Consider the following 21,434-nt stretch of genomic DNA (forward strand, 5'->3'; position numbering starts at 1 on the left):
CAAGATGGTATCTCGCTAGCCCTTTCTAAGACCGCAAAACATAAATGTAGAGCACCTTTAAAGATCAAGGACTGACTAGACATTGTAATTCATGGTAAAACAGATCCAGTCAAGTCATACTCAATGTAAACTAACGATAATACATGCAAATGACAGCGGTGCTCTCCAACTGGTGCTTTTTAATAAGAGGATGATGACTCAACATAAAAGTAAATAGATAGGCCCTTCGCAGAGGGAAGCGTGGATTTGTAGAGGTGCCAAAGCTTGATTTTGAAATAGAGGTGAATAATATTTTGAGCGTTATACTTTCATTGTCAACATAACAACCGAGAGATCTTGATATCTTCCATGCTACACACATTATAGGCTCTTCCCAAGCAGAATGGTAAAGTTTATACTCCCTCACCACCAACAAGCATCAATCCATGGCTTGCCCGAAACAAAGGGTGCCTCCAACTAACAACAATCCCGGGGGAGTTTTGTTTGCAATTATTTTGATTTGATTAGAGCATGGGACTGGGCATCCCGGTGACCAGCCATTTTCTTGTGAGTGAGGACCGGAGTCCACTCCTCTTGAGGATAACCCACCTAGCATGGAGGATACAGACAACCCTAGTTGATACATGAGCTATTCGAGCATACAAAATAGAATGTTTATTTGAAGGTTTAGAGTTTGGCACATACAAATTTACTTGGAACGGCAGGTAGATACCGTATATAGGAAGGTATAGTGGACTCATATGGAATAACTTTGGGGTTTATGGAATTGGATGCACAAGCAGTATTCCCGCTTAGTACAAGTGAAGGCTAGAAAGATACTGGGAAGCGACCAGCTAGATGGCGACAACAGTCATGAACATGCATTAAAATTAATCAACACCAAATGCAAGCATGAGTAGGATATAATTCACCATGAACATAAATATCGTGGAGGCTATGTTGATTTTATTTCAACTACATGCGTGAACATGTGCCAAGTCAAGCCACTCGAATCGTTCAAAGGAGGATACCACCCTATCATACCACATCACAACCATTTTAATAGCATGTTGGCACGCAAGGTAAACCATTATAAACTCCTAGCAAATTAAGCATGGCATAAGCAACTATAATCTCTAATTTTCATTGCAAACATGTTTTATTCATAATAGGCTGAATCAGGAACGATGAACTAATCATATTTACAAAAACAAGAGAGGACAAGTTCATACCAGCTTTTCTCATCTCAATCAGTTCATCATATATCGTCATTATTGCCTTTCACTTGCACGATCGAATAGTGTGGATAATAATAATAGTGCACGTGCATTGGACTAAGCTGGAATCTGCAAGCATTCAATTCAAGGGAGAAGACAAGGTAATATGGGCTCTTTGTTAGATCAACAATAATGCATATGAGAGCCACTCAACATTTTCATCGTGGTCTTCTCCCCTCGACCCCCCCCCCCCAAGAAAAGAAAGGAAATATAACTATTTACACGGGAAAGCTCCCAACATGCAAAACAAGAATGAGAAATCTTTTTTGGTTTTCTTTTAAATTACTACTACTACATGCACGAAAAGTAAACTAGCTAAGAGCTACAACTAATTTTTTTTGGTTTTTCTTAAGGGTTTTCAAACACACAAGAAGAAAGCTTAAAAATAAAATAAACTATCATGGTTGATACAATGAAAAAGTATCAGCACCGACAACTAGAATGAGTGTGTGAACATGAATGTAATGTCAGTGAGAAATACATACTCCCCCAAGCTTAGGCTTTTGACCTAAGTTGGTCTATGCCCATGGATGGCATGGTGGATATCCGAAGTTGAAGCTAGGGTCATACTGAGATGCATCAGCTACTGCCTGAAGAGCTGTAGCTTGGAGGCAAGCTGCCTCCGTCCTCCTCTCGTACTCGTTCGCCTCCTCCATGGTTATAACATATCTCCCTTTTGCCTAAAAGTCAAAGAAAGTAGTAGTAGGGAGAGCGACATGATAGGCACGTCGTCTGTCAAAGATTAGTCGGTGCTGGAGGGACTGATCGTTCCTCTCAACAAACTGATGACGAACCATAGCATTATAATCTAAATAAGCAGGAGGCAACTCAATATCATCTCCACGTATGGGTATCTCAAGAAAATCAGCTAAATGGGTTGCATAAATTCCACCAAAGAAATCTCCATTAATACTATTATTATGCAACCTACATGCAATAATGGCCCCCAAGTTATATTGTTTATCTCCTAATACATCACTCTTGAGAACACTAAGATCGGGAACGCACATGTGACATGCCTCGTCCTTACCGTTTATGCATCTACCTATAAAGAGAGCAAAATAATGTATGGCAGGAAAATGAATGCTCCCTATGGTAGCTTGTGTTATTTCTCTAGATTCCCCCACAGTTATAATAGCAAGAAAGTCTTTATATTCAGATTTGTGAGGCTCACTAGCACTATCCCACTAAGGGAGTTTACAAGCAGTATTAAAATCTTCTAAGTCCATGGTATAAGATTTGTCATAAAGATCAAATAGGACAGTTTGAGAATTGTGTGATGATGTAAATTTAAACCTTCTCACAAATGAATCGGTTAAATAGAGGTACAGACGGCACTTATCTGACTCGAAGCTCTCAAGATCAGTGTTACACACATATGCTTCAAATTCTTCCTTAATTCATGCCTGGACCATGAAATTTTCTGACGGCCATTCACAAGGCCGCACTTGAGCATCCCTTGGTAATTCATTGTCCGGCTCGCGTATTACGGGCCTGGGTCCTTGCTTCCTTGAGGAACCACCTTGGTACATTTTCCTAAACATATTTCCTCCTCTGAAAAATTTCTGAAATTTTTAGTAACTCAAAAATAAAAGTGAACCAAACTCAACAAAATTGATAGCAACTACTCCTACAAGTGCCTAGAGGCCATATCATGTATTAGAACTACTTAGAACCATATAAATTTGACATGCAAGCTCAAGAAAAGGGTCACCTAAGCAGCAAAAATTTGCAATAAATAAATCACTAGAACAAAAACTAATTGGACCATTGGGGGAGTCACATACCAAAGAACAATCCCCCAAAGCAGTTTTGTGAATGGAGCTTTGAGCAAGGAGATCGAAAAATGGGAGCAAGATGAGCTAGAACTCGGGTTTGAGCTCTCTAGTGATTTTTTTTGGAGCAAGACGAAGTGTGTGGGTGAAAGGATAAGTGGAGGAGACCGACGTGGGGTCCACGAGGTAGGGGAGCGCCCAGGGGGTGGGCGCGCCCTCCACCCTCGTGGGCACGTGGCTGCTCCCCCTGCTGTGTTCTTAGTGCCTAAAATCCTCAAGTATTCTAGAAAAAATCATATTTCATTTTTAGGGCATTTGGAGAACTTTTATTTTTGGGGTATTTTTATTGCAAGGATAATTCACAAAACAGACATAAAATACTATTTTTTACTTTATTTAATATAAATAATAGAAAGTAAAAAGAGGGTACAGAAAGTTGTGCCTTCTAAATTCATCCATCTCATGCTCATCAAAAGGAATCCACTAACAAGGTTGATCAAGTCTTGCTAACAAACTCTTTTTGAATAACATGAAACTAGAGAATTTTTGAATAACACTAGGTTACCTCAACGGGGATATGCATGTCCCCAACAATAAGAATATCATATTGCTTCTTAACAGTAGGAAGAGGAAATTCAAAACCTCCAGTAGTAATCATTGAAATTTTTCCAATAGAATTGATACTGTGGACTTGAGGTTGTTTCCTCAGAAAGTGTACCGTATGCTCATTACCATTAACATGAAAAGTGACATTGCCTTTGTTGCAATCAATAATAGCCCCTGCAGTATTCAAAAAGGGTCTACCAAGGATAATCGACGTACTATCGTCCTCGGGAATATCAAGAATAAAAAAGTCTGTTAAAATAGTAACATTTGCTACCACTACAGGCACATCCTCACAAATACCGACAGGTATAGCAGTTGATTTATCAACCATTTGCAAAGATATTTCAGTAGGTGTCAACTATTCAAATCAAGTAAACACTAACACCGGCTCCAAGATCACATAAAGCAGTTTTAACATAGTTTCTTTTAATGGAGCATGGTATAGTTGGTACTCCTGGATCTCCAAGTTTCTTTGGTATTCCACCTTTAAAAGTGTAATTAGCAAGCATGGTGGAAATTTCAGCTTCCGGTATCTTTCTTTTATTAGTAACAATATCCTTCATGTACTTAGCATAAGGGTTCATTTTAAGCATATGAGTCAAACGCATACGCAAAAAGATGGGTCTAATCATTTCAGCAAAGCGCTCAAAATCCTAATCATCCTTTTTCTTGGATGGTTTAGGAGGAAAAGGCATGGGTTTCTGAACCCATGGTTCTCTTTCTTTACCGTGCTTCCTAGCAACAAAGTCTCTCTTATCATAACATTGATTCTTTGATTGTGGGTTATCAAGATCAACAGTAGGTTCAATCTCTACATCATTATCATTGCTAGGTTGAGCATCATCATTAACGTTATCACTAGGTTCATGTTCATTACCAAATTGTGTTTCAGCATCAAAATAGAAATATCATTGGGATTCTCAGGTGTGTTAGCAACAGGTTCACTAGAAGCATGCAAAGTCCTATCATTTTTCTTTTTCTTCTTCTTAGAAGAACTAGGTGCATCAACATTAGTTCTCTAAGAATCTTGCTCAATTCTCTTGGGGTGGCCCTCAGGATACAAAGGTTCCTGAGTCATTTTACCTCCTCTAGTCATAACTCTAACATCATTCTCATTCTTCTTATTATTTAATTCATTGAGCAAATCATTCTGAGCTTTAAGTACTTGTTCTACTTGAGTGGTAACCATAGAAGCATGTTTACTAATGAGTTTAAGTTCACCTTTAACTCTAGACATATAATCACTCAAGTGTTCAAGCATATGAGCATTATGTTTCAATTGTCTACCAACATAAGCATTGAAGTTTTCTTGTTTAACCATAAAGTCATCAAACTCATCCAAGCATTGGCTAGCAAACTTAGTAAATGTTCATATTTATCAAATCTATAGAGAGAATTTACCTTTACTACCTGTGTCGGGTTATCAAGACCATGTATTTCTTCAATAGGTGGTAAATTCTTAACATCTTTAGCTTTAATACCTTTTTATTTCATAGATTTCTTTGCCTCTTGCATATCTTCAGGACTGAGAAATAGAATACCCCTTTTCTTCGGAGTTGGCTTAGGAGTTGGTTCAGGAAGTGTCCAATTATTTTCATTACTCAACATATTATTCAATAGCAATTCAGCTTGATCAACAGTTCTTTCCGTGAAAACACAACCAGCACAACTATCCACATAGTCTCTGGAAGCATCGGTTAGTCCATTATAAAAGATATCAAGTATTTCATTTTTCTTGAGAGGATGATCAGGAAAAGAATTAAGTAATTGGAGAAGCCTCCCCCAAGCTTGTGGCACAAAATTATACATTTCCCTTAAGGCATCTGTTTCTTATGAGCGGGGAAATATTTAGCAGAGAAGTAATAAATCATATCCTAGGTACTACGCACACAACCAGGATCAAGAGAATTAAACCATGTTTTAGCATCACCCTTTAATGAGAACGGAAATAACTTAAGGATAAAGTAATAGCGGGTTTTCTCATCATTAGTGAATAGGGTGGCTATATCATTTAATTTAGTAAGATGTGCCACAACAGTTTCAGATTCATAGCCATAAAAAGGATCAGATTCAACCAAAGTAATTAACTCAGGATTGACAGAGAAATCATAATCCTTATCAGTAATAAAGATAGGTGAAGTAGCAAAAGTAGGGTCATATTTCATTCTAGCATTCAAAGACTTCTCTTTAAGCTTAGCTAATAATTTCTTAAGATTAGATCTATCATTGCAAGCTAAGAAGTCTCCAGCAGTTTCCTCATCCATAACATAACCGCCAGGAACAACAGGCAATTCATATCTAGGGGGAGAATCTTCATCATCACTTTCATAAATATTATCAGTTTCAATAATTTCATTCTCTCTAACACTAGCAAGTTCTTCATCAAGAAATTCACCTAATGGCACAATATTATCAAGCATAGAAGTAGTTTCATCATAAGTATCATGCAAAGCAGAAGTGGCATCATCAGTAACATGTGACATATCAGAATGAATAGCAGGAGTAGGTGTCGCAAGTTTACTCAAAACAGAAGGTGAATCAAGTGCAGAGCTAGATGGCAATTCCTTACCTCCCCTCGTGGTTGAGGGAAAAATCTTGGTTCTTTGATCTTTCAAATTCTTCATGGTGATAAGCAGATATAAATCCCAAGTGACTCAAAGAATAGAGCTATGCTCCCCGGCAATGGCGCCAGAAAATAGTCTTGATAACTCACAAGTATAGGGGATCGCAACAGTTTTCGCGGGTAGAGTATTCATCCCAAATTTATTGATTCGACACAATGGGAGCCAACGAATATTCTCAAGCATTAGCAGCTGAGTTGTCAATTCAACCACACCTGGAAACTTAATATCTGCAGCAAAGTGTTTAGTAGCAAAGTAATATGATAGTAGTGGTAACGGTAGCAAAACTAATATTTTTTGGTTTTATAGTGATTATACTAGTAGCAACGGAAAAGTAAATAAGCGAAGAACAATATATGAAAAGCTCGTAGGCAATAGATCAGTGATGGCTAATTATGTCGGATGCGATCAATCATGCAACAGTTATAACATAGGGTGACACAGAACTAGCTCCAGTTCATCAATGTAATGTAGGCATGTATTCCGAATATAGTCATATGTGCTTATGGAAAAGAACTTGCATGACATCTTTTGTACTACCCTCCCATGGCAGCAGGGTCCTATTGGAAACTAAGGGATATTAAGGCCTCCTTTTAATAGAGTACCGGACCAAAGCATTAACACATAGTGAATACATGAACTCCTCAAACTACGGTCATCACCGGTAAGTATCCTGATTATTGTCACTTCGGGGTTAACGGATCATAACACATAATAGGTGACTATAGACTTGCAAGATAGGATCAAGAACTCGCATATATTCATGAAAACATAATAGGTTCGGATATGAAATCATGTCACTCGGGCCCTAGTGACAAGCATTAGGCATAGCAAAGTCATAGCAACAGCAATCTCAGAACATAGTGGATACTAGGGATCAAACCGTAACAAAACTAACTCGATTACATGATAAATCTCATCCAACCCATCATCGTCCAGCAAGCCTACGATGGAATTACTCATGCACGGCGGTGAGCATCATGAAATTGGTGATGGAGGAAGGTTGATGATGACGATGGCGACAGATTCCCCTCTCCGGAGCCCCGAACGGACTCCAGATCAGCCCTCTCAAGAGAGTTTAGGGCTTAGCAGTGGCTCCATATCGTAAAACGCGATGAATCATTCTCCCTTATTTTTTTCTCCCCGAACACGAATATATGGAGTTGGAGTTGAGGTCGGTGGAGCATTAGGGGGCCCACGAGGCAGGGGGCGCGCCCAGGGGAGTAGGCGTGTCCCCCACCCTCGTGGATAGGGTGTGGGCCCCTTGACGTGGATTCTTCCGCCAGTATTTTTTATATATTCCAAAAATAATCTTCGTTGATTTTCAGGTCATTCCGAGAACTTTTATTTCTGCACAAAAATAACACCATGGCAACTCTGCTGAAAACAGCGTCAGTCCGGGTTAGTTCCATTCAAATCATGCAAGTTAGAGTCCAAAACATGGGCAAAAGTGTATGGAAAAGTAGATACGACAGAGACGTATCATCCAGCTCCTGAGATAGCATATTGTTATTCTCCGTGAGTACCTGATTATACAATGATCCTTAAATCAGTTGTTTTCAACTGCTTCAAGTCTCGGGGGCTACTGCTATACGGTTACCAGATCTATACAATGCATACTTACCCGCATATCTTTCTAATACTGGTTAGTGGATCTGGCAAGCCCATCTCGAGCAGGTCAGATGTACGCATCTACCGAGATGAAGGCATTGAACGCCTCTTCATGAAAGTTGGGGTCGCGAAGAGCGACCCTTCGTCGCCGATGATTCATGGCGCTCTCTACTTCGGAGTTCGTGATGGACACATCATCTGAATCCTCTGAAGGGGGGCAACTCGGCGTCACTCCCGCATCAGCCCCTGCCCTAGAAGCAGGGTCTGGAACCTGATTGGTAGAGGCGCGACCGGCAGGATCCTCGGACATAGTCTGGCGGACACTCTTCCTGATAAAACACAGCGGACAATATCACAATTCGATATGACTGCTAGGGGGCATATTCGAATCCTTACCTCTTTGATGAAGGCTCGGCCGCGTTGACATCTGCCTTCCTCTTCGAAGACCTGCCCGACGCAGGCGCCGCTCTCCTATTAGACGCCTCTAGTGTGGGATGACGCGCCGAGCGCCTCCCCTTCGGAGCACGAGACAGTGCGGTGGGTGAGGCATAACGAGGAATCTCTTTGGGAGGAGATGCTCCCTGGGCACTTACATGGGAAGACGGCAGGAGACCGGGGTAATCGGCTACGATGGCCACTTCTATGCAGTCGTAGCTTGCCTGATAGAAGACTCCCTCCTTAAGCTCTACAAATATATATCCAGATCCTCCTCACATCCAGGATCTAGGTCCCGGATATGATTCTCTGGCTGCGGAGTAGGGCTGTAGATCCCCGCGGTGGCCTTCCGCCATTCCTGTTAAAGGTGGTCGGTTTGAGTCCAATTAATTAAGGCTTAAGATGACGATCGGATAAGATTCTGGATTGAAAGCTTACCCAGCTAGGGGGTTGTACATGGAGAATCCGTCCCGGCACTTAAGACGAGTGAATTCTTCTTTCTCCCCTTTATAAAGATCCGCCAGCATGGCGGCTAGGGCGGCAAAGTCATCAGGACCTTTATGCCCTTAGCGAGATGTATCATCCTCCCTGTTGTAGTTCCACATGGGGAGTCCTCTGGACTGGAGTGGTTGGACGCCTCGCATTATGGAAATTGCCATGACCTTGATCATGTATAGTCCGGATTGGGCGAGTATTTTTATCTTGTCCATTAACATCTTGACTTCCGTGCTATCTTCCTCCTCGAGCCTCCGAGGGTGCCAGCTATTGTGTTTCTTTAATGGAGCGCTGGAAAACTCGGGAAGGCCCATTCGGACTGGGTCGCGGAGGGCGACGTCTTCAATATAAAACCACTCCGAGGGCCACTCCTCGGACGCCTTCTTCGGCGTGCCAGACAGGTATCCAGTTCCGGCTATGCGCCGTATATCGGCACCGTCCACCTCGAATATGGATCCCTTTTGGGAGCGAGGGACGAGGCAGAACAATTTTGTCCATAACTCAAAGTGGGCCTCACAGCCTAGGAACAGCTCGCAAAGAGCGACGAGGCCCACGATGTGCAGAATGGAGCCCGGCGTAATATTGTGCCGTTGAAGGCCGTAATACTCTAGGAGACCTTGGAGGAAAGGATGGGTTGGAAATCCAATGCCCCTTGAGAGAAAGGAAACGAAGCACACTCGCTCCCCTTCTGAAGGATTCGGGAAGCTTTCCGCTAGGGCTTCGCCTGTGAAAGAAGTTAATCCCACTTGTATCGGGACTAGATCTGTATGGGGGAAGGTAACCTTGCGCCTGGAGCTTGGTCAGCTGGGCGTGGGATACTGAGCATCCCTCCCAATCGCCTTTTTCGGAGCCATGAGGGCAGGAGGAAGAACTGGGAGCGCTAGCCATGTTTGAGTGGTTTCTCCTAGCAAGCTCTAAAGATTTTCCGCCCGTGTGGAATGGCATCTAAGATCCAATCCCTTTAAATAGACGCCTTTTTACGGCCAGGTTGTTATGTGCAAAAATATACGCTGGCCTTTTGTATTCGTTCGACACGTGGAAGCAGAAGAGACGGAGGCGCGGGAGCCAAAGGGCATGACATTAAATGAAAAGCCGAACACAACTCTTTGGGTCAAGATGATTTCAAGTATTCGGAGGAGGAACCCGCCTTGCAATGCCGAAGACAACTTGCGTGCCGGACACACCGTCATTGAAGCCTGGTTCGGGGGCTACTGAGGGAGTCCTGGATTAAGGGGTCCTCGGGCATCCAGACTATATGACATGGGCCGGACTAATGGGACGTGAAGATACAAGATAGAAGACTTCCTCCCGTGTCCGAATGGGACTCTCCTTGGCGTGGAAGTTAAGCTTAGCGTGCGGATATGGATATTCCTTTCTCTGTAAACCGACTCTGTACAACCCTAGCCCCCTCCGGTGTCTATATAAGCGGGAGGGTTTTAGTCCGTAGGGGCAATCATAATCATACAGGCTAGACAATTAGGGTTTAGCCATTACGATCTCGTGGTAGATCAACTCTTGTAACCCCTATACTCATCAAAGTAAATCAAGCAGGATGTAGGGTATTACCTCCATCAATAGGGCCTGGACCTGGGTAAAACATCGTGTCCCTTGTCTCCTGTTACCATCAATCCTTAGACGCACACTTCGGGACCCCCTACCCGAGATCTGCCGGTTTTGACACAGACACCCGGCGTGCAAGGGTAATGGCTACCCTTGATCCGTCAAGGCTCTCCAGGAAAAACTTTCTCCCTTCGTAAATAAGGGCTAGATCTTCGTCCTCATTGAATAGGTGGTCCTCTGCTCGATAGCTCAGGTGTCGGACTGCTTACGCCCTCAAGCCAATGCCTCCATCTCTGCTCGAAGAGTCAGTACATGGCGGGTCAGATGCTAATATAAACTCGAGGAAAATGAGGAAGTCGGGAACGAACTTACTATTTCAGCGGGATTGTAATAAGACAGTCCATCCGGGAACTATCACTGAGTGGAGTCCTGCGCCATCCCATGATAAATCTTGGCCAGCACTATCCCGAAGGCTGCTTGGTCGTATAAACTTTCCTGAATGGTTCGTGAAGGATCGTCGGTCCCGTTGAACTCACACAACAAGTGGGGGCGCTGCCGAAGTGGTTGGATTCTTTGGTCTATCACCGTGGCCATTACGTCGGTAATGGTTAGACGAGTGCGCATCAGCCGTGTCACTTGAGCCACCAGTTTCGTTACCTCGACACTTTCCTCTAAGGCCGGGCTCTTTGGCATCTAGCTGTACTGCTTCTTTAGGGGCTCCATGGAGAACAAGGGGAGTCCTGGCCGAACTGGATCCGTGAGAGGGACGTCGTCTATATAAAACCATTCGGTCGACCAGACGTCGGTATCCTCCGGAGGTGAGCCAGGCGGGTATTTTGTCCCCTCGATGCGACACACTTCTGCTGCCCCAAACTCATATAACTTCTCGGCTGGAGAGTGGGGAATTATGCAGAAATACCTTCGCCACAGCTCAAAGTGTGCCTCTCATCCAAGATGCATCTCATAGAGGGCAACGTACCCCGCAATATGTAGAATAGCATTGGGGGTGAGGGGATGAAGCTGCAGCCCGTAAAACTCTAGCAGACCCCATGGGAAGGGGTGAATAGGAAACCCTAATCCACGTAGTAAAAAGGAGACGAAATATACCCTCTCGCCCTCTCGAGGGGGTGGGTGATTCTCTACATGTACTTGACCATTCATGGATGTCAATCTTGCGTCCCTCATGGTCAGATCTGAATCTGGCAGATAACCTTGCTTGGCTAATCACTCCAATTGAAGGCGCGAGACTGCGCAGCTGCCCCAATCGCCTCTGGCAGGGCTGTGAGGGCGCCTTAAGGAGCCTGCATCGCTTGCCATGAGAACTCTAGAGGATGGACTTGAGAGAAGGGGATGATGGCGCAATTGGCTTGGAAGGGAAGGGTTGGGCCACTACAGTAAATTGACGCAACTAGCCCATGCATATAAAGGGGAAGAGACCGACACTTTGATGTTTCGCCATAAAGCGACTTACTTCCCCTAATGGTGCAATTGCCAAGGTCAGGGACTAGAGCCACGTGCGGCAAGTCCAGGTCCACCTGGCAGGACCATTGGTGTTTGACGACTCCTTAGAGGGGAACCCGCCTGTTGAGCTGATGACTCCGGATCCAAAGTCTAGCAAAGTTGTCTTCGGCGTCGAAGACCCGTTCAGGGGCTACTAACGGTGTCCTCGGTCAGGGAGTACTAACCTTGTCGGCCCATGATCCTCGGGCTAGGAAGATGGCCCCCATTCATGATCAAGATGGACTCCGGAGGCCGTACGCAGGAGGCGTGATCAAGACCACCACCACTGAAGACTTGATGTATACTCCAAGATCTCTCCTGCCGCCTTGCTCCTAGATACCGACCTTGTAACCCTAGATACCCTCCCTGGCGTGTATATAAGCCATAAGGTTTAACCCATAGAAGGGACATCAATGAAATATCATTCACCTAGCCCTAGAGTTAGACCACATATTACAATCTAGAGGTAGATCAACTATGACTCGATACATCTTCATCAATATAAACAAGAGCCGGACGTAGGGTTCTACCTCCATAGAGAGGGCCCCAACCTAGGTAAACATCATCTCCTTCATTCTTGTTACCCTCGATCCGAGATACATAGCTCGGGACCCCCTCCCCCGAGGTATGCCGGTTTTGACACCGACAATATACAATTGCTATATTTCCTAGTTCTTAATCATGCTTGGTTTGGATAAATGGTTTTTCCATGTGGCTAAATTAATCTACTGAATCTGCAATGTGTTTATTTTCCATCAACATATTTTATTGATAGTATGCCAACCCTCACTTAACCTGATCAATAACTACCTTATATGTGTTGCAGGGAAATAATGTGAAGCATTGAGGTTTACAATCGATATTTACACATGCATGGTCCTTTTCTAATAGCACATTATTGTGCAATTGCCAGAACCATTCTAATATTTAGGTTTTTAACAATTTGGTCTTGCACATGTAGGTCCTGCTATTAGTGGTTTTGACCCACTATTTGACCCATTTCGCATATGGGGAAATGAGTTGTCCATGAATATCAGTCAAGTCAAGAAACTCAGAAAGATTGTTAGGATAAAGAAACTAGCGACGAAAAACAACAAGATATTTATCTGCACAATTAAGAAGACATCAGGGCACTACAGGATGGTACTAGCTATTATACATTGTCTTTTTTTATTCCTTTGCACCATTTCCAAATTTATAGAAGATATTTATGCATATCTTTGTTTTCAAGTCTTTCCAAAGTAGTTCACTGATGATTACCTCTCAAACCACATGTATGGTCAAGAGGCGAGGAAGGTATTCATACAACACCCATGGTACAATATTGAAGTCTTCCTCAAGAGGACGAAGGATGGATGGTCAATCATCCACAGGCTCTGGCCTAAAGTTGCAAGGACCTTCAACGTCAATGAAGGCTCAATATTCGCCTTCCGCTTCAGCAGTTTTTCAGATGAGATTCATCTTTCTATCTACCGTCTACGATGCTAATTTCCGAAGGTTATAGATGTTGCATGTGAAACTTGGTGTTGGTGCAGTTGTGTAATGGGGTAGCTAGCTATATGCCTATATGTTGTAACTGAGTGCTGAAGCTATATGATATTCTACTCTGATGTATTTCAATTCTGAAATCCTAGTTTTGTAATATGAAAATGAAATACATCGTGTGCTTAATATGAAATTTCAATTTGATTAATAAATGGATTATTAATAATAGGCCAATTAGCCTGCTTATTAGGTCTTTCTATTGCAAATGGTTACTAAGACAACACCATGGGCAATGACCTCAGACAACCCACACAGTTTCTAGGAAGAAACGTGTTGGATCAATGAACAAACATGCATGACTTCCTCTTGAAAACTATTTGCGTTAGGCCACCTTGTGCAAACATTTTCCACAAAAAAAGTGTGTGTGATGGACAACATATTCCACACAGTTTCTTCTACGCATCATGTGTGATGCATTCAATAACGCAAACAATAAAATTGTCAATATCGTCTGCAATATGGCAACTATATCACTGACGATTTGATGGGGAAAATTGTGTGTGATGTACGTGCGAACAAAAACCTTTGTCTGGGATTCATCGTGTGGGATGTACATACGAACGGAAACGTACTTCTTGCATTGACTGTGTGGGATGTACATATGAATGGAAACGTATTCCTTGGATTGACTGTGTGGGATGTACATATGAAGGGGAATGTTTCTCTGGGATTCACCGTGTGGGATGTACTTACGCACAGAAATGATTGGGCATGTATAATTGTATGCGATGGCTAGCATGATCGCACACGAGCATATTTCGCCCAGCGTGTGTGACCGGACAGCCTATCCCAGACGGTTTCTGGGTTGTGTGGGAAGGACCCCCCTATCGCACACACTAGCAAGGTGACGGTTTAAAATGGCGTCGCGGAAAGGGGTTAAAACCGTTTGTATAGCAGCTCGTTGTATGAGTGATAATACATAATTCCCACACTCCCACCTCTCCACATATTGCTAGCCTCTTCGGTGTCGTGCATTGCCCTTTCTCACCTTGAGAGTCGGTGCAAACTTCACGAGTGCATCCAAACACCATGATATGATACACTCTATCACACATAAGCCTCCTTATATCTTCCTCAAAACAGCCACTACACCTACCTATAATGGCATTTTCATAGCCATTCCGAGATATATAGCCCTGCAACTTCCACCATTCTGTCTTATGACATGTGAGTTCATCATCATATTGCTTTGCATGATCATATAGAGTTGACGTGTGATACGTCTCCGTCGTATCTACTTCTCCAAACACTTTTGCCCTTGTATTGGACTCTAACTTGCATGATTTGAATGGAACTAACCCGGACTGACGTTGTTCTTAGCAGAATTACCATGGTGTTATTTATGTGCAGAAACAAAAGTTCTCGGAATGACCAAAAACTTCACGGAGCAACTTTTTGGAAAATATAAAAATACCTGCAAAAGATGAAGGCCAGGGGGCCCACCACCTGTCCACGAGGGTGGGGGTGCTCCCCCTACCTCGTGGGCCCCCTGGAGCTCCTTCGACTCCAACTCCAACTCTATATATTTTGTTTCGGGGCGAGAAAAATCAGAGAGAAGGATTCATCGCGTTTTACGATACGGAGCCGCCGCCAAGCCCTAAAACCTCTCGGGAGGGCTGATCTGGAGTCCGTTCGGGGCTCCGGAGAGGGGAATCCATCATCATCGTCATCATCAACCATCCTCCATCACCAATTTCATGATGCTCACCGCCGTGCGTGAGTAATTCCATCGTAGGCTAGCTGGACGGTGATGGGTTGGATGAGATCTATCATGTAATCGAGTTAGTTTTGTTAGGGTTTGATCCCTAGTATCCACTATGTTCTGAGATTGATGTTGCTATGACTTTGCTATGCTTAATGCTTGTCACTAGGGCCCGAGTGCCATGATTTCAGATCTGAACCTATTATGTTTTCATCAATATATGAGAGTTCTAGATCCTATCTTGCAAGTCTATAGTCACCTATTATGTGTTATGATCCGTTAACCCCGAAGTGACAATAATCGGGATACTTACCGGTGATGACCGTAGTTTGAGGAATTCATGTATTCACTATGTGTTAATGCTTTGTTCCAATACTCTATTAAAAGGAGGCCTTAATATCCCTTAGTTTCCGTAAGGACCCCACTGCCACGGGAGGGTAGGACAAAAGATGTCATGCAAGTTCTTTTCCATAAGCACATATGACTATATTCGGAATACATGCCTACATTATATCAATGAAGTGGATCTAGTTCTATGTCACCCTAGGTTATGACTGTTACATGATGAACCGCATCCGGCATAATTCTCCATCACTGATCCATTGCCTACGAGCTTTCTATATATTGTTCTCCGCTTATTTACTTTTCCGTTGCTATTGCTATCATCACTACAAAATACCAAAAACACTACTCTTGCTACTGTTACCTTTTGCTACCCTTACCACTACTATCATATTACTTTACTACTAAACACTTTGCTGCAGATATTAAGTTTCCAGGTGTGGTTGAATTGACAACTCAGCTGCTAATACTTGAGAATATTCTTTGGCTCCCCTTGTATAGAATCAATAAATTTGGGTTGAATACTCTACCCTCGAAAACTGTTGTGATCCCCTATACTTGTGGGTTATCAAGACTATTTTATGGCGCCATTGCCGGGGAGCATAGCTCTATTCTTTGAATCACTTGGGATTTATATATGCTTATCATTATGAAGAACTTGAGAGATCCAAAAACCAAGATTTATCCCTCAACTACGAGGGGGGGGGGTAAGGAACTGCCATCTAGCTCTGCACTTGATTCACCTTCTGTTATGAGTAAGCTTGTGACACCTAAACCTGCTTCTGCTATTTGTTCTGATATGTCGCATGTTATTGATGATGCCACTTCTGCTATGCATGATACTTATGATGAAACTACTTCTATGTTTGATACTACTATGCCACTTGGTGAATTTCTTCATGAACAACTTGCTAGGGCTAGAGAGAATGAAAATATCGAATATGATAATACTAATGAAATTGATGATGAAGACTTGCCTATTATTCCTGAGGGTTATGTTTTTGATAAAGAAGCTTCTTTAGCTATTTTATCTTGCAAAGATAGATACGAACTCAAGAGGTTATTAGCTAAATGGAATCAACAATCACTAAATGCTAGAATGAAACCTGACCCTGCTTTTGCTACTTCACCTATCTGTGTTACTGATAAGGATTATGAATTCTTTGTTGATCCTGATATAATTACTTTGGTTGAATCTAATCCTTTTCATGGCTATGAATCTGTAACTGTTGTGGCACATCTTACTAAATTAAATGATATAGCTACCCTGTTCACTAATGATGAGAGAACTCGCTACTTTTATATCCTTAAAATATTTTCATTCTCATTAAAGGGTGATGCTAAGATATGGTTTAATTCTCTTGATCCTGGTTGTGTGCGTAGTCCCCAGGATATGATTTATTACTTCTCTTATAAATATTTCCCTGCTCATAAGAAACAAGCTGCTTTAAGGGATATATATACTTTTGTGCAAATTGAAGAAGAGAGCCTCCCACAAGCTTGGGGGAGGCTTCTCAAGTTACTTAATGCTTTGCCTGATCATCCTCTTAAGAAAAATGAAATACTTGATATCTTTTATAATGGACTAACCGATGCTTCCAAAGATTACCTGGATAGTTGTGTTGGTTCTGTTTTCAGGGAAAGAACACCGGATGAAGCTGAAATCCTATTGAATAATATGTTGACAAATGAAAATAATTGGACACCTCCTGAGCCAGTTCCTGAGCCTATTCCTAAACCAACTCCGAAGAAGAGGGGTATTCTATTTCTTAGTCCTGAAGACATGCAAGAGGCAAAGAAATCTATGAAAGAAAAAGGTATTAAAGCTGAAGATGTTAAGAATTTACCTCCTATTGAAGAAATACATGGTCTTAATTTACCGCCTGTTGAAAAAACATATGATCATAATCCATTACCTATATGAAGAAACTCGTGGTCTTGATAACCCGACACGGGTAGTAAAGGTAAATTCTCTCTATAGATATGATAAAGCTGAAATCCCATTTACTAAATTTGGTAGCTCATCCTTAGATGAGTTTGATAAATTTATGGCTAAGCAAGAAGATTTTAATGCTTATTTGGTAGACAATTGAAATACAATTCAAATATGCTTGAACACTTGGGTGATTATATGGCTAATCTTAAAAGTGAACTTAAACTTATTAGTAAACATGCTTCTATGGTTACCACTCAAGTAGAACAAGTACTTAAAGCTCAAAATGATTTGCTCAATGAATTGAATAGTAAGAATAATGATTATGTTGTTAGAGTGGCTACTAGAACTGGTAGAATGACTCAGGAACCTTTGTATCCTGAAGTCCATCCTAAGAGAATTGAGCAAGATTCTCAGAGAAATTGTGATGGCCTGGCTTATTAGGGATGATAGACTACTCGAATCAATAAGGAATTCCTTCTTTTCCGGGAGCCCATTCGGACAGAACTCCAAAGTTAAGCATGCTCAGCTTGGAGTAGTGTCGGGATGGATGACCGATCGGGAAGTTGCTCCCGGGTGCGCACGAGTGAGAACAAAGTGCGCAGAAAAGACTAGTATTGATTTGTGGGGCCAGTCTAGATCCCGCCAGGAGTAAAGACCACCGGTGGGTGTGTCTGGGGCGTTACAAGTAACCTGGCTCAGATACCAACTTGTAATGCCCCAGACACACCCATCGGTGGTCGTTACTCCTGGATGGATCTAGACTGGCCCCACAGATCAATACTAGTCTTTTCTGTGCACTTTGTCCTCACTCGTGCGCACCCGGGAGCAACTTCCCGGTCGGTCACCCATCCCGACACTACTCCAAGCTGATCACGCTTAACTTTGGAGTTCTGTCCGAATGGGCTCCCGGAAAATAAGGAATTCCTTATTGATATGAGTAGTCTATCATCCCTAATAAGCCAGACCATGCGTTACAGAAATAATGTAGATGCACCTAGTCCTTCTAATAGGAGAAAAAGAAAAATGATAGGACTTTGCATGCTTCTAGTAAACCTATCACAGAAACCCCTGAATATCCCAATGATATTTCTATTTCTGATGCTAAAACACAATCTGGTAATGAACCTGAAACTAGTGATAATGTTAATGATAATGTTCATGATGATGCTCAACTTAGTAATGATAATGATATAGAAATTGAACCTGTTGTTGATCTTGATAACCCACAATCAAAGAATCAACTTATGATAAGAAAGACTTTGTTGCTAGGCAACATGGTAAAGAAAGAGAGCCTTGGGTTCAGAAACCCATGCCTTTCCCTCCCAAACCATCCAAGAAAAACGATGATGAGGATTTTGAGCGCTTTGCTGAAATGATTAGACCTAACTTTTTGCGTATGCGATTAACTGATATGCTCAAAATGAATCCTTATGCTAAGTATATGAAAGATATTGTTTCAAATAAAAGAAAGATGCCGGAAGCTGAAATTTCCACCATGCTTGCTAATTATACTTTTGAGGGTGGAATACCAAAGAAACTTGGAGATCCAGGAGTACCCACTATACCATGCTCCATTAAAAGAAATTATGTTAAAACTTCTTTATGTGATCTTGGAGCCGGTGTTAGTGTTATGCCTCTCTCTTTATATCGTAGACTTGATTTGAATAAGTTGACACCTACTGAAATATCTTTGCAAATGGATGATAAATCAACTGCTATACATGTTGGTATTTGTGAGGATGTGCCTGTTGTAGTTGCAAACGTTACTATTTTAACCGACTTTGTTATTCTTGATATTCCCGAGGACGATAGTATGTCTATTATTCTTGGAAGACCCTTTTTGAACACTGTAGGGGCTGTTATTGATTGCACTAAAGCCAATGTCACTTTTCATGTTAATGGTAATGAGCATACGGTACACTTTCCGAGGAAACAACCTCAAGTCCACAGTATCAATTCCATTGGAAAAATTCCATCGATTATATTTGGAGGTTTTGAATTTCCTCTTCCTACTGTCAAGAAGAAATATGATATTCTTGTTGTTGGGGATGTGCATATCCCCGTTGAGGTAACATAGTGTTATTCGAAATTTCTCCGGTTCCATGTTATTCGGAATGAGTTCGTTAACAAGACCTGATCAACCTTGTTAGTGGATTCCTTTTGATGAGCATGAGATGGATGAAACTAGAAGGCACAACCTTTTGTACCCCACTTTTACTTTGTGTTATTTATATTAGATAAAATAGAAATAAATATTTTTCTGTCTGTTATCTGATTATTCGTGCAATATAAAAATACCCCAAAAATAGAAGTTCTCCAAATGCCCTGAAATTTAAATATGATTTTTTTCTAGAATATTTGAGAATATTTGGCACCGAGAACACAGCAGGGGGCCATCCATCTGGCCACGAGGGTGGAGGGCGCGCCCTACCCCCCTAGGCGCGCCCCCTACCTCGTGGGCCCACAGTGGCCCTCCTCCACTTATCCTTTCACCCACACACTCCTTCTTCTTGCCACAAACATGAACAACCAACTCAAACCCGATTCCAAGCTCGTTTGCTGCCATTTTCGATCTCCTTGCTCAAAGCACCTCTCACAAAACTGCTTGGGGAGATTGTTCCTTTGTATGTGACTCCTCCATTGGTCCAATTAGTTTTTGTCCTAGTGTGTTATTCATTGCAAATTTGTGCTGCCTAGGTGACCATGTTCTTGAGCTTGCATGTCAAATTTATATGGTTCCAAGTAGTTTTGATGCATGATATAGGCCCTAGGCACTTGTAGGAGTAGTTGCTATCAATATTATTGAGTTTGGTTTACTTTTATTTTGAAGTTACTAAAAAATTCAGAATTTTTCAGAGGAAGAAATATGCTTAGGAAAATGTTCCAAGGTGGTTCTTCAAGGAAGCAAGGACCCAGGCTTGCAATGCGTGATGCTGATGAAGAGCCACCAAGAGACGCTCTAGTGCGTCCTTGTGAATGGCCTTCTGAGGACTTTATGGATCGAGCGGGAATTAAGGAAGAATTTAACGCATATTTGCGTAACGCTGATCTTGTGAGCTTCGAGGAAGAGAAGTGCAGCCAGTATCACCAGCTCACTAATTCCTTTGTGAGGAGGTTTGAATTTTTATCTTCACGTAATTCTCCAACTGTCCTGTTTGATCTTTATGAAAATTCTTACACTATGGACTTAGAGGATTTTACCACTGCTTGCAAACTTCCACAATGGGGTAATATCAGGGATCCTCGCAAATCTGAATTTAGAGATTTTCTTGCTAGTATAACTGTGGGGGAATCTAGAGATATAACACAAGCTACAATAGGGAGCATTCACTTTCCTGCTATACATTATTTTGCTCTCTTCATAGGTAGATGCATTAATGGTAAAGATAAAGCATGTCATATGTGTGTTCCTGACCTCAGTATTCTTAGGAGTGATGTGTTAGGAGACAAATCTTATAATTTGGAAGCCATTGTTGCACGTAGGTTGCATCTTAATAGATTTAATGGAGATTTCTTTGGTGGAATTTATGCAACCCGCATAGCTAATTTTCTTGGTGTAGCCATACGCGAAGATGATATTGGATTACCGCCTGCTTACTTAGACTTTAATGCTATGGTTCACCACCAGTTTGTTGAGAGGAATGAATCACCTCTACAGTATCGACTAATCTTTGACAGATGGCATGATGTCCGTATTACTCTCCCTGCTCCTGCCTTCTTTGATCATCAGGCAAAAGGAAGATATATTATTACCAGAGAGGAGGTAGATGAGTACGAGCGGAGAGCGGAGGCCGCTCATCGCCATGCTGCAGCTCAGGAGGCGATAGCCCCTGCATCGCAGTACGACCCCAACTACTATTATGGATATCCGCCAGGCCAGCCGTGGCCATAGACCAACTTAGGCCAAAAGCCTAAGCTTGGGGGAGTTTGTATTTCCCATCGACATTACACTTATGTTCACACACTCATTGCTAGATGTCGGTGCTCATACTTTTTCATTGTATCCTCCATGCTAGTTTACTTTCCTTTTTATGCTTTCTTCTTGTGTGT

The sequence above is a fragment of the Triticum aestivum genome, chromosome 2A, assembly GCF_018294505.1.
Source record: "Triticum aestivum cultivar Chinese Spring chromosome 2A, IWGSC CS RefSeq v2.1, whole genome shotgun sequence".
NCBI classification, from domain to species: Eukaryota; Viridiplantae; Streptophyta; class Magnoliopsida; order Poales; family Poaceae; genus Triticum; species Triticum aestivum.